The following is a 10,766-nucleotide window of genomic DNA, read 5'->3' on the forward strand; positions in this document are numbered from 1 at the left end:
CCATCTGACTATAGTCACTTCTTGCTATTGTCGACAGGATGCTCTTCAGACATTTAGTATGGACTTGTTGGGCCGACTGGCCTGTTTTTCACGCTGGAGGGATTCTATGAAGTTGTACATCAGCCTGGCTTGGAACCATATTGCTGCTCCTTCCTTGTCACTGGGTCAATATTCTGGAATTCCTTTCCTAAAGGCATTGGGTAACCCCAAGGATTGCAATGGTTCAAGAGGTTAGACCTCCACCAATGCCTCCAGGGCAGTTAGGGATGTGTAACCATTGAGGCTCATATTGTAAATAAATTATACAAACTGTGGAAACTGAAAATTCTGCATTTATATGTTATATGATATTCTGAATTTGAAATAAGTGGATATTGTTTGAGAATGGGGAACAGTTTCTTAAACTACAACAGCTGGGTTGAGAACTTAATTCCTTGCGTCCTCCTTGCCTGTTGTTTTGCTCTCAATGGCAAAACAAACACAGGAAAAGCAAATCAAAGCCAATAAACTGGCTTTTCATATTAAGAGTTGGAGCAATACCAAGACCTCTTGAAAGAGGGTGCCAATTGGTTTGGTTTATTTAAGTGCATACTGCACATACTGTGTAACTGAAGAACTGTACTTCAGTACAGTTCTCTTCTGTCTGATATTGATTTTTATTTTAAAAATGGGTGATGGAACCATGGTAAAGGATCTTAATTTTAATTTTTATACTCGGAATGAATGCAGAATATACTGCTGATTTAATTCTATCTTGTGCAAGATGGCCTAGGTAGCAACATAATTGTATGGCAGCAATTCTGCTAGGGATGGAGTCGAAGTAAGAAACAGCATGCAACTTTGTCTTATTTTCAGCATTGGCGTCTGCATTTAAATTTATTAGAATAGAAAAGCCACTTTTTGCAATGTGCTTTATGCAGATATCAGAGTGTGTGATGTCAGCGGTTATGACTTGTATTTGTATGGTGCCTTTATCAATAAAGAAAACTACTTGGTTTTTCAGAGCAACAAGGAAGAAATGATGGTATTCAGCCAAAGGAGGACATCTTGGGAACAGGAGAACAGAGATTTAATCAAAGAGTCTAGTTACACAGAAGATCTTAGAAGAGGAGTTTTACAGAGGATCTTGGAAGAGAAAAGGAAGCTGAAGAGGTGGGGTTGATGAATTAGTTCCAGAATGTAGAAACTCAATTAATGGGGTAGTCTTTGCTCCTGATCTTGGTCTGCTTCCTTTTTCTGAGCTATATCTTACTCAATTTTGTTGGCTTTCCCTCATTAGATTTCACATCTGCCTGAATCCCATGATGTTTATTCAATTTGTTCCACATTCTCTCTCAAATGTATTTGCAATGCGTCTTTCCATTGTAATTGGTATGACTCTGTTGGTATCTCATGGAGCCAGATGATTGCAGAATCAAGTTCCACACTGGAGAGTTGGGCATAGAAATCTAGGCTGGCAGATCAGTGCAATACCCAAGGAGTTTGAAGGAGTTTGGTGCTGTTGAATGTTGATGGACAGCATAAAGCTAAAATAAAGGGCTTAATACAAAGAAACAGAACAGATCTTGTAGAATGGGAATGAAAATGCTAAGACTAGCAAAGAACTATATAGCAGCTTATAAAAACGACTGAAAGGGATTATGAAAGGAAACTTGCAAGGGACATCCATTAGAAAAAAATCAGTTATATAAAGGGAAAGTAGTGGTCAAGAGCAATGTTGGCTCATTTAAGACTGAAAATGGAGATGTTGTCAATAATTATGGGGAAATAGCAGACATACTGAATAATTATTTACTTTAATATTTACAGCGGAAAAGGAGGATAGCTTGCTGGAAGTCCTGAAGAAATTAACAGTGGATCAGGGATATCTACTGAATAAATTTGATTTTAATTTCCTCATTATTGATGTTTACTTAATGGGGCGTTGACACTTTAGTCCTAGCATCTGATTGTTTCCATCCAGGAGTGCTAAAGAAAGCACAGGATCATATAATAGACTCCTTAACTATAATCTTTTAGCGTTCCTAGATAGAAGCATTGTGCAATTTTCCAATGCACAGGGACATATCTCTCTGCTTTTTAAGAAGGGTGAAAGAGAAAAACCAGGGAATTACAGACCAGATAGCTTAATATCTGTGCTGATGAAATTTTTGGAGCCTATAGTCAATGATGGGGTAACTGACCCCAGAAAATTTCAATTAATCAGGGAGAAACAATTGAATTTTTTTCAAGCAGTGACTAATGAAGTTGATAGGGGACTGTCTCTGAATGTTGTTTGTACTGACTTCCAGAATGCATATGATAAAGTCCCATGTAAGAGATTGTTATTTAAGATAAAAGCCAACAGAATTGAGGGCAAATTACTTGCATGGCTTGGCTGATTGGTTGGTTGAAATTGGCAGACAACCCAAAGTAGGGATAATGGGTAGTGTCCAACAAGGATCTGTGTTAGGGGCTCAATTATTTGCTTTTATCTATTAAAGATTTTGAATAATGCCATAGAAAGTCACATCCCAACTTGCTGATGACGCAAAGTTAGATGGCACTGTAGGACAGTGTAGCTGATGGGGTTAAATTACACTGGGATATTGATGGACTAAGTGAATGGGCTAAACTGTGGCAGATAGAGTTCAGTGTAAGCAAATATTAGGTTATCCATTTTGGATCAAGAAAAGATAGATCAGGGCACTTTCTAGCTGGTCTGAAGTTAAATAAAGTGGTATGTCCAAAGGGACTTAAGGGTCCAGATGCATAGATCTTTAAAATAGCACAAACAGATGCAGAAAATAATCAAGGTGGCCAATGGATTGTTGGTCTTTGTATCCAGGTAAGTGTAAGGATGCAGAAGTTATGCTGCAGCTGTATGAAATACTGGTTAGATACCAGCTAGAGTAGTCCGTGAGCAGATCTTGGAGGGAATAAAACATAGGGAATATAAGAATGATTCCTGACTTAAGGGTTTAAGTTATGAGGAAGGATTAGACACATTTCACCTGTTTTCTGTAGAATTTAGAAGTTTCAAGATACTAATAGGAAAATACAGGGTAGATAAAGATAAACTGCTAAACAATGGCTGCGGAGTCTAGAACTAGAGGCCATAGTCTGTAATGACCATAATGATAGCTCTGATGAAGCTCTCATCTAGACTCAATGTTAACTTGCTTTCTTTCCATGGATGCTGCTGTGATTTTCAGCACTTTGTTTTTGCCATAGTCTGAGAGTTAGGGTCAGACCATTCAGGAGAGATGTTAGGAAGCACTTTTGCACATAAAGGTTGGTAGATATTTGGAAGTCTCTTCCACAAACATCAATTGATACTAGATCAGTTGTTAATTTTAAGCTTGAAGTTAATTTTTTGTTCAGCAAAGGTATTAAGAGAGAGAGGCCAAAGGGAAGTATATGGAGTTAGGCCAAAGATCAGTCATGATTGATTGAGGAGCTGGATGACTTGCTCCTGTTCCTATTTTAAGTTGAATCCAAATCCTTCCTGCTCCTTTAGATTTTTTTGTGTTGTATTCATACGATGTGGACATTGCTGGCTGGCCCAACATTTATTGCCCATTCCCAATTGCCCTTGAGAATGTGGTGTCAGCTGCCCTCTTGAACTGCTACAGTCCATTTGTTGAAGCAGTGCCTTTTAGGGAAACAGTTTCAGGATTTTGACAAGTGACACTAGAATAATGGAATTATATTTCCGCGTCTGGAAAGTGAGTAGTTTGGCAGGGAACTTACAGCTGGTAGTATTCCTATGTATCTGCTGCCCTTGTTATTCTTTATGGTGGTGGCTGTGGGTTTGGAAGCTGCCATTCCAAGAGCTTTGGTAAATTTCTGCAGTGCATCTTTATGGATGTGCCAGTCAAGAGGGCAGCTTTATCCTGGATGATGTCGAGCTTTTTGTGTTGGGCCTGCACTCATCCAGGCAAGTGGGGAGGAGTCTATCTTATTCCTGACTTGTGCTTATAGATGGTGAACAGGCATTAGGGAGAAATAACGTGAGTTGCCTTCTGCAGGATTTGGTTTCTAACATGTTCCTGTGGCCACAGTATTTGCACCAGTGTTTCGGTTCAGTTTCCGGTGTATGATAGCCCTAGGCAATATAGCCACTTTTGAGGTTCTGCACATTCCGGTTGACGTACTGACAACATTGACTCCTGGTTTCTGGAGTTGATGCTGCACACTCCTCAGATCTGCGCGCTGAAAAGATCTTCGAGGGGGTATTGGTCCCAAGATATTGATGGCTGGAGCATTCAGCAATGATAATGATAATCAAGGAGAGATGGTTTGCGTTATTTCGAGTTTGGTGATGATCATTGCTGTTAGTTATGTTTTTCTACCTAAATGTGTAACCTGACTTGCTGAATGTTTTGCAACATTTTTTGTTTTTATTTTACACAACTCTCCCCTTATTTGTATAACACTGGGCTCTAAACAGTTAAGTATCAATTGAAATGAAGTGGCGCCGACCTGTACCCTGAAGTAATTCCATTTAAAACCGATTTGCTGTGAGTTAAACTTGTTCCCCACTGAATTTCCAGAAGACGCCCACGGTTGTATATTTTTTTGTGGTGGGTGGGGTGGGTGTATTACAAAAATGCAAGTGAGAACAGGTAGTGTAGGAAAGGAATTGGAGACTGAATGTTTCCAGTGCACTTGGGCTTTGCCGGATGCGAATCATTATAAACTCTGACACTCGCATGGTTATGTAATCGACGTGGGTGGATTGTGGATGCAGTTTAATTTCTGTGCTTTGGTGATTCATTTTGTTAACAAGAGGCATCTGTTCCAGTCAGGGAGGTGGAGCTAGGAATGCTGATAAAGCTGCTCCTGTTTAATCACACACCTCGAATGCAGCCATGGAAAGGAATACCAATAAGTGCCAGAAGTTGATTCATGCATTAAAACAAGAAAAAAAAGCTTTTGTGACTTGTATTTGTATTTTGCGAATAGATGATATCTTAAAATAGAATTTGAAATTTTACTTATGAAAGAAAAATGTTCATTTTTATGTAATTACTTTGTGTTTCAAGAATTTGCCCAAATTGATATCCTTTTATACCTTTACTCTTTCCTTGTACTTTGCCTACCCTCCTTTTCCTCCTTTTTCTTTCTCCATATTTGTGACTTTGCTTACTAGGGATTAATGAATTTACCTACGGTCAAAGAGTTTGAATGATCAGCACTGAAAACAAACTGGAAATAACCAATTGTCTGAACAAGATAATGTTATGTCTTATTTGCACACTTTTTAGACAGTAAGTGTTGAAATAGTACTCAAGTAATTGCTTTGTTTTGGTAAGTTTAGAAAGGGAACTAGCAGCAACAACACTGAATATACTGCAAAGGCTATGAATGGACGAGCATTTTGTGACAGTTTACCAGGAATGTCTAATTAAAATGATTCATCAAAAAGGAATGAAAGCTGTGGGTGTTGATTGAATTGTTCGCAAGTCATTTGATTCCCTGTAAGTGAAATTCATTGTATTTAGCAGAGAGAAAAATACAGACAGAGAATGCAGGTTTACTGTGCTTGATTATTTCTGCACTTCCCCCACCTGTTTTTCCACTTTCTTGAAACCGTTCAGAAAATTGTAGAAGTATTCGTGTTGTTTCATGCTTTCCCTTAATGAATTGTCAAAATGAACAGAATGACTTTCTGATTTAAGATGAGCTTTGAGTGCATTAAACTTGGTAAGGGTGAGAGCTTTGACATGGTGTGGGATTAGGTGGTAGATTATGGATGGCAATTTTGCGTCTTGGTTTTGAAGTTGCACCAGCCAAGGACCTGGTATTTCGTGGCGGAGAGGATTGAAAACTATAATGTATATTAGAGCAACGGCTGTGTGAATTAATGCTACCACCAGCCCCCACCACCACCCACCACTGCCACAATTCATTTTTTTCTCTCAGGATCTCATAATTTGTCTTTGTTAACTTGGCCACTAGTCCTATTCAGAATTGTAATGCTCTGCTCAGTAGTGGAGTATTTATTTCAACTTTATACAACCTCAGTGAAGCAGTAGTTATTTTCTGTGCCAGATGGGAAGTTAATATCATAGAAACGATATAGTGCAGAAAGAGGCCATTCAGCCCACCACTAACTATGACCTGAAATAACAGTTTAAAATCCTGCTGCCTAATGGCTGCAATAGTTTTTTGCTTGACTAAAACTGTAGACAATAGGAATTTACTGCAAAGGATGGCAAATCATCATCTGTCTAAGCAAATACTGTAAATACCAGTAGTAGTATTAAACAATAGGAGACATTTCAGAGACTGGCGCTAGCGTCTGTTCAGTGACTGCGATCCGCCGGTGAGGTACATTGTTTCAGAGAATGGCAGTTTTTTTTTCAGTGTGCTATGGTAACTGAGCATACCACATAGCACAAATCATTCTCCCTTCTACCTGGGTGAAATTAAGTAAACCTAGTTTTAAAACTTGATACATGAAAACGCCCTGTCATTTTTCCTTTTTTAAATTTTGCATGTACAATATGCTTATCTTTGTTTTGCAAATTATTTATGCTGCAAAATGTCATCTTCTACTAACAATGACTGTAAATATCACTGCCATAATAGAATATGACTAGTTTCTTTCAAACGTATAAAATATGTTCTAAAATGGAGATAAATGTCAGTTGTGAGCTCACTCCTGTGAGCAATGGGGATTGAAAAGTTCATTCCAGGCTGACAATAGGAATACTGCAAAGGATGACAAATTATCTGTCTAAGCAAATACTCTATCTACCAGTAGTAGCATTAAATGACAGGAGAATTTCAAATGAATGTTGTCGATGTTTCACTGTTTTGGATGAGACATAAACTTGGCCTACGTTACTCTGCCATCACATAGCCCTATGTGATCTCCTACAGCCATTACAACAAGCAATCAGGAGAGTACTATACTGTCGTACGGCTGTAACCACCAAGATTGATAAGCAGTCATTTATCTCGCTGCTATTTGTCGGACCTTGATGAATGAAAATTGTCTGCCATAAATAAATGAATGCATTTAAAAAATAAAGAACAGTACTTTGTGGGAATCAATACTCTGAAGCCTGGCACCATCTATTGAGAGGGGAAGGGTTAGTGCTTTGAGTTGATGATTACTTGTGAGTAAGTATAGAGATGGAAAGGTTTATGAAGAATGAAGGAATATCTCTGTTAGGGTGGGAGGGTAGGAGACCTTAAATGATGAGGAATGATGATGTGTGACAAATCTCAAAATAGTTTTCAGATGTTGCTGTGCAACACCGTTGACCAGCACTGGTGTAACTTTTGGGCTGTGTGCTTGCCCTTGCTATGTGTCCTTTTTTTCCCACGTGTGCTTTAAAGTCTGTGAAGTGATTTTGATTAGTTATTTCTGAGGAGAGGTTATTCCAATTTCTTATGATATTCTTATGATGAAGCTATTCAGATGTACTTACATGCAAGACCAAAAGGTGCAAACTACTTGGTGTTTTTCCTTCTGCAGTGAGTGATCTGTTTACCATGTGATTAAATATCAAAGCAACTTCACAGTAAATGCCTTGTTAGTAGCATAAGTGTACTCAGCTGTTTTCATTGTTGCTGTGTAATATTCCACAGTTCAATAATGTTCTGTTAAAGACTTTAGGAGAATACTGTTCTAATTTGCATTTATATAAATGCTATTAATGTAGTTAAATGTTCTGAGGTATTTCATTGAGTGTAAAGAATCAAAATTGGACATCAAGTGATCAAAAACCAAGTGAAAGTTAGATTTCAAGGAGTGCTTTTAAAGAAGGATGAAGAGCAGAAGAGGTTTGGCAAAAGTATATCAGTTTAGGCTCTTGGCAACTGAAAGTATGGTCAGCAATTATACACCGATGAAAATCAAGGATTTTCAAGAAATGGGAAAGTACCAGGTGTTTCTAAATTATTGATTTGAACTGGGAGGAGGAGAAGCAAACTTCAGGAGGGACTAAAAACATGAGAATTTTAAAATCTCAGCAATTTGCAAACTAAACTCTTAATCCACATGGATAGCAAAATGTTGGAACAGTTATGGCAATGTCTGTGGAGAGAAAGAGTGTGAATATTTAAGGTTTTTAACATGACTGGGAAAAATTAGAGATGGAATATGTTCTGAGAAGAGTTAGTTGAGAATAAAATGAAGTTTATTGTTGAATTCAGATATTTGTGATATGTCTAATCAAAAGATGTAATGTGTTCCTCAAGCTTCAGTTTCGCTTATGGAACAGTGCAGAAGTGAGGTCTGAAACATTAGTGGGAGAGCGAGATGCGGAGTTAAAAAGATGGATTGTTAGAAGCTCCAGGACACACTTGTGGACTGAACAAGGATGTTGTGAAAAGCAATTGCCTAATCTGCTAGAAAAAACTCAGCATGTCTGGCAGCATCTTTGCAGAGAAACAGAGTTCTGAGGAATGGTTCACTGGACCTGAAACCTTAACTCTGATTTCTCTTTACAAATGCTGCCAGACCTACTGAGCTTTTCCAGCAACTACTGTTTTTGTTTGATTTACAGCATCCACAATTCTTTCGGATTTTAGTCACCCACTCTGTTTGGTTTCCCGAGTGTAGAGGAGACTGCATTTTGATCAGCAAATACAGTAGACAAAATTGGAAATATGTGGAAACTGCTGTTGCTTAACCAATAAAATGTTTGCTGTTTTATATTTAAACTGAAGTGGGATTAAAATAAGAATAGTGTAGTTTGGTGTTTATTAGTTGGAATAAATATGCCAGCGGAAGGGCCAGTTTCTGTGTTGTATGATTCTCTCTGGTGCTTTGTTGCAGACCATTACTATATTGGTGCACCAGAACTTGGGTGCCATGGAGTTTCCAGACTTAATTCCAATGTACTGAAATGATGATATAACACACATTATTGCAACTCAAGATTCTGGTGAAATAACAATATAACACCAGAATGAAAATTAAGGAACATGTCCTGAGAGAACGATGTTTTGTTCCCCACCTAAACACAATGGTTACTGATTCATCCATTTGCTGTTGAGTCAACAAGTCCATTCACAGTTACATGTTAGTGTAGGTGCTTAATCCTTTATTTCTGTGAAGTGCAGCAGTGATTGTCTGCCAGGAACAGAGTGAACACCAGTGTGTTTTGTAATGTATCTTATTATTGAAGCTAACCCCAGGTCTCTGCCACGTTAAGCTTGGAATGTGAGTAAAGCACAGTTCAATATTACAAGAATGCTATATAGAAACTGCAAGCATTTTACTGGAAGCTATAACATTTTTATTTTTAAATCGTCTTTTTCTTTTGTCCCTGTTAATTTTTCCTAAAAAGTGCCTCTGGAAAATTATTAACCAATCTGATCCTGCAATGCCACTGACCATGGGAAACACTTAATCCCACAGGTAACTGGTTAAAAATTAAACTCGAGTAGGAAGTGAGATGAGCCTGGTGTGAAATATGTTACTAAATAAGCTATTGGATAGGTGAACGAGGTGATTCAGTATATTTCCGTAAGACTATAAGATAAAGGAGCAGAATTGGACCATTCAGCCCATTGAGTCTGCTCCATCATTCAATTATGGCTGATATGGTACTTTGCCTCACTGTCCTGCCTTCTCCCCGTAACCACTGATTCCCTTGTTAATCAAGAACCTCTCTATTTCTGTCTTTAATACATCCAAAAACATGGCCTCAATAGCCCTCCACAGCAATGAGTTCAACAGAGTTATCGCCCTCTGAAGAAATTTCTCCTCATTTCCATTCTAAAGGCTAGACTCCCCTTTCCTTCCTAATGTCTTTGTAGTTTATCTTTATGCAATTGTTATACTGTTACATCTGATTCCAGCTTCTCCCCCTCAAAATGCAGGGTGAACTCCATCACATTATGATCACTGCCCCCTTGGGATTCCTTCACCTCAAGTCTCCGAATAAGTCTGTCTCATTACATATTACCGAATCCAGATTCGCTGTTCTCTAGTGGGCTGTGTCAATAGCAGCTCCAAAAAAAACATCTTGTAGACATTTCACGAGTTCCTTTAATCGAGATCTATTACTGACCTGATTTTTCCCAGTGCACCTGCATATTGAGGTCCCCCGTGATTATTGTAATTGTGCCTTTCTGACCTGCCTTTTGTATGATTTATTTACATCCCCACATCCTGGCTACTGCTAGGAGGCCTTTACATAACTCACTGCAGTTTTCCTTTGCAGTCTTTCAAATATATGGCTTCCAACTCTGTCATTTCTTGCTATCGATTTAACTTCATTTCTTGCAAACAAGGCAGTCCTTCTCCCTCTGTTCATCTGCCTGTCCTTTCCATAGGACATGCATCCTTTACTATTTAGTTCTCAGCCCTGATCCCTTTGCAGAACCTCTGTGGTGCCCACAACAACACACCTGCCAATTTCAATCTGCAATACAAGCTCCTTTACACCTTGTTTTGTATACTGTGTGACAACACCCTCAGTCCTGCATTTACAGTCCTCTCTCCACTCTCGCTCTCTCTTCTCCTCCTCTTTCCTCCACAGATGTCCCTTTCTGTCATTAGCAATGCTGAGATTTCTATCGTTCTTCATTGGGAGTGATCAGTGAATTTGCATCCAACATTTCTGATGCATATCATTTGAAGAGACAGTACGTTGGTTGAGTATCTTCTCAAATTTATTCTTAGTCATTGCACTATTGTGTGATGCACCTTATGACCTATAGAAGCAACAACTTTAATGTCGACTGTTATAATTTAACCTCTGTCAGCAAGAGTGGAAAACTATCTCTGAAAACTTGGGAATGCACTTGAGATTCATGTA

At 38.5% G+C, this 10,766-nt stretch overlaps 1 protein-coding gene across 2 annotated transcripts in view; it reads left to right on the forward strand.

Annotated features, from left to right (window-relative positions):
- The window catches only part of tnk2b (tyrosine kinase, non-receptor, 2b), a 260,676-nt gene that overhangs the window by 20,949 nt on the left and 228,961 nt on the right, over nt 1–10,766 (forward strand). Inside the window, exon 2 of one of the 2 annotated variants that reach the window (XM_072572316.1) lies at nt 1,004–1,152. The exons of the other annotated variant lie outside the window; for it this stretch is intronic. The gene's annotated coding sequence lies outside the window, so the exon portion shown is untranslated. The remainder of the gene's footprint in view (nt 1–1,003; nt 1,153–10,766) is intronic. 2 annotated transcript variants of the gene reach the window in all.

Source organism: Chiloscyllium punctatum, chromosome 6 (genome assembly GCF_047496795.1).
Source record: "Chiloscyllium punctatum isolate Juve2018m chromosome 6, sChiPun1.3, whole genome shotgun sequence".
Lineage (NCBI taxonomy): Eukaryota > Metazoa > Chordata > Chondrichthyes > Orectolobiformes > Hemiscylliidae > Chiloscyllium > Chiloscyllium punctatum.